The sequence below is a fragment of the Ranitomeya variabilis genome, chromosome 7 (genome assembly GCF_051348905.1).
Source record: "Ranitomeya variabilis isolate aRanVar5 chromosome 7, aRanVar5.hap1, whole genome shotgun sequence".
Lineage (NCBI taxonomy): Eukaryota > Metazoa > Chordata > Amphibia > Anura > Dendrobatidae > Ranitomeya > Ranitomeya variabilis.
The window spans coordinates 20305882-20309970 of NC_135238.1; positions in this window are offsets into that span (position 1 = coordinate 20305882).

Consider the following 4089-nt stretch of genomic DNA (forward strand, 5'->3'; position numbering starts at 1 on the left):
GCTCAGCAAGTAAAGATTGTTATTTCGTTCTTACGGGGCGACCCTCAGGATTGGGCTTTTTCGCTGGCGCCAGGAGATCCGGCATTGGCTGATCTTGATGCGTTTTTTCTGGCGCTCGGTTTACTTTATGAGGAACCCAATCTTGAGATTCAGGCAGAAAAGGCCTTGCTGTCTATGTCTCAGGGGCAGGACGAGGCTGAAGTGTATTGCCAAAAATTTCGGAAATGGTCCGTGCTGACACATTGGAACGAGTGTGCACTGGCCGCTAATTTTAGAAATGGCCTTTCTGAAGCCATTAAGAATGTTATGGTGGGTTTTCCCATTCCCACAGGTCTGAATGATACTATGGCACTGGCTATTCAAATTGACCGGCGGTTGCGGGAGCGCAAAACCGCAAATTCCCTCATGGTGTTGTCTGAACAGACACCTAATTCGGTGCAATGTGATAGAAAAACCGCAAATTCCCTCATGTGGTTGTCTGAACGGACACCTGATTTAATGCAATGTGATAGAATCCTGACTAGAAATGAGCGGAAAATTCATAGACGCCGGAATGGCTTGTGCTACTACTGTGGTGATTCTACACATGTTATCTCAGCATGCTGTAAACGTATAGCTAAGGTTGTTAGTCCTGTCACCGTTGGTAATTTGCAACCTAAATTTATTCTGTCTGTAACTTTGATTTGCTCACTGTCATCTTATCCTGTCATGGCGTTTGTAGATTCAGGTGCTGCCCTGAGTCTTATGGATCTGTCATTTGCTAAGCGCTGTGGATTTACTCTTGAACCATTAGAAAATCCTATTCCTCTTAGGGGTATTGATGCTACGCCATTGGCAGCAAATAAACCGCAGTATTGGACTCAGGTTACCATGTGCATGACTCCTGAACACCGCGAGGTGATACGTTTCCTGGTTTTACATAAAATGCATGATTTGGTCGTTTTAGGGCTGCCATGGTTACAGACCCATAATCCAGTCCTGGACTGGAAGGCTATGTCAGTCTCAAGTTGGGGCTGTCGTGGTATTCATGAGGATTCCCTGCCTGTGTCTATTGCTTCTTCTACGCCTTCGGAAGTTCCGGAGTATTTGTCTGATTATCAGGATGTCTTCAGTGAGTCTGAGTCCAGTGCACTGCCTCCTCATAGGGACTGTGACTGTGCTATAGATTTGATCCCAGGCAGTAAATTTCCTAAGGGAAGACTGTTTAATCTGTCGGTACCTGAACATACCGCTATGCGTTCATATATCAAGGAGTCTCTGGAAAAAGGACATATTCGTCCGTCTTCTTCCCCTCTTGGTGCGGGATTCTTTTTTGTGGCAAAAAAGGACGGATCTTTGAGACCTTGTATTGATTATCGGCTTTTAAATAAGATCACTGTCAAATTTCAGTATCCTTTACCGCTGTTGTCTGACTTGTTTGCCCGGATTAAGGGTGCCAAGTGGTTCACCAAGATAGACCTTCGTGGTGCGTACAACCTTGTGCGCATTAAGCAAGGTGATGAATGGAAAACCGCATTCAATACGCCCGAAGGTCATTTTGAGTACTTGGTGATGCCTTTTGGGCTCTCCAATGCGCCTTCAGTTTTTCAGTCCTTTATGCATGACATTTTTCGGAAGTATCTGGATAAATTTTTGATTGTTTATCTGGATGATATTTTGGTTTTTTCTGATAATTGGGATTCGCATGTGGAGCAGGTCAGGTTGGTCTTTAAAATTTTGCGTGAAAATTCTTTGTTTGTCAAGGGCTCAAAGTGTCTCTTTGGTGTACAGAAGGTTCCCTTTTTGGGGTTCATTTTTTCCCCTTCTGCTGTGGAGATGGACCCAGTCAAGGTCCGAGCTATTCTTGATTGGACTCAGCCCTCGTCAGTTAAGAGTCTTCAGAAGTTCTTGGGCTTCGCTAACTTCTACCGTCGTTTTATCGCTAATTTTTCTAGCATTGTGAAACCTTTGACGGATATGACCAAGAAGGGCTCCGATGTAGCTAACTGGGCTCCTGCTGCCGTGGAGGCTTTCCAGGAGTTGAAACGCCGGTTTACTTCGGCGCCTGTTTTGTGCCAGCCTGACGTCTCACTTCCCTTTCAGGTTGAGGTGGATGCTTCGGAGATTGGGGCAGGGGCCGTTTTGTCGCAGAGAGGCCCTGGTTGCTCTGTTATGAAACCTTGTGCCTTTTTCTCTAGGAAGTTTTCGCCTGCCGAGCGAAATTATGATGTGGGCAATCGGGAGTTGTTGGCCATGAAATGGGCATTTGAGGAGTGGCGTCATTGGCTCGAGGGTGCTAAGCATCGTGTGGTGGTCTTGACTGATCACAAAAATCTGATGTATCTCGAGTCTGCTAAACGCCTTAATCCGAGACAGGCCCGCTGGTCATTGTTTTTCTCCCGCTTTGATTTTGTTGTCTCGTATTTACCAGGTTCAAAGAATGTGAAGGCCGATGCTCTTTCTAGGAGCTTTGTGCCTGATGCTCCTGGAGTCGCTGATCCTGTTGGTATTCTTAAAGATGGAGTTATCTTGTCAGCTATTTCTCCGGATCTGCGACGTGTGTTGCAGAGATTTCAGGCTGATAGGCCTGAGTCTTGTCCACCTGACAGACTGTTTGTTCCGGATAAGTGGACCAGCAGAGTCATTTCCGAGGTTCATTCCTCGGTGTTGGCAGGTCACCCGGGAATTTTTGGCACCAGAGATCTGGTGGCCAGGTCCTTTTGGTGGCCTTCCTTGTCAAGAGATGTGCGGTCATTTGTGCAGTCCTGTGGGACTTGTGCTCGAGCTAAGCCTTGCTGTTCTCGTGCCAGCGGTTTGCTCTTGCCCTTGCCTGTCCCGAAGAGACCTTGGACACATATCTCCATGGATTTCATTTCTGATCTTCCGCTATCTCAGGGCATGTCCGTTATCTGGGTGATATGTGATCGCTTCTCCAAGATGGTCCATTTGGTTCCTTTGCCTAAGCTGCCTTCCTCTTCCGATCTGGTTCCTGTGTTTTTCCAGAACGTGGTTCGTTTGCACGGCATCCCTGAGAATATTGTGTCAGACAGAGGATCCCAATTCGTTTCCAGGTTCTGGCGATCCTTTTGTAGTAGGATGGGCATTGATTTGTCGTTTTCGTCTGCTTTCCATCCTCAGACTAATGGACAGACGGAGCGAACCAATCAGACTTTGGAGGCTTATTTGAGGTGTTTTGTCTCTGCTGATCAGGACGATTGGGTGACATTCTTGCCGTTGGCTGAGTTTGCCCTTAATAATCGGGCTAGTTCCGCCACCTTGGTTTCGCCTTTTTTCTGCAACTCTGGTTTCCATCCTCGCTTTTCTTCGGGTCATGTGGAGCCTTCTGACTGTCCTGGGGTGGATTCTGTGGTGGATAGGTTGCAGCAGATCTGGAATCATGTGGTGGACAACTTGAAGTTGTCACAGGAGAAGGCTCAGCGCTTTGCCAACCGCCGCCGCGGTGTGGGTCCCCGACTACGCGTTGGGGATTTGGTGTGGCTTTCTTCCCGCTTTGTTCCTATGAAGGTCTCCTCTCCCAAATTTAAACCTCGTTTTATTGGGCCTTACAAGATATTGGAAATCCTTAATCCTGTATCTTTTCGTCTGGATCTTCCTGTGTCGTTTGCTATTCACAATGTATTTCATAGGTCCTTGTTGCGGCGGTACATTGTGCCTGTAGTTCCTTCTGCTGAGCCTCCTGCTCCGGTGTTGGTTGAGGGCGAGTTGGAGTACGTGATGGAGAAGATCTTGGATTCTCGCCTCTCCAGGCGGAGGCTTCAGTACCTGGTCAAGTGGAAGGGCTATGGTCAGGAGGATAATTCCTGGGTGGTCGCCTCTGATGTTCATGCGGCCGATTTAGTTCGTGCCTTTCATGCCGCTCATCCTGATCGCCCTGGTGGTCGTGGTGAGGGTTCGGTGACCCCTCACTAAGGGGGGGGTACTGTTGTGAATTTGCTTTTTGCTCCCTCTAGTGGTTACTAGTTTTTTGACTCTGGTTTTTCTGTCTTTCCTTTTATCCGCACCTGGGTCGTTAGTTAGGGGTGTTGCTATATAAGCTCCCTGGACCTTCAGTTCAATGCCTGGCAACGTAGTTATCAGAGCTAGTCTGCT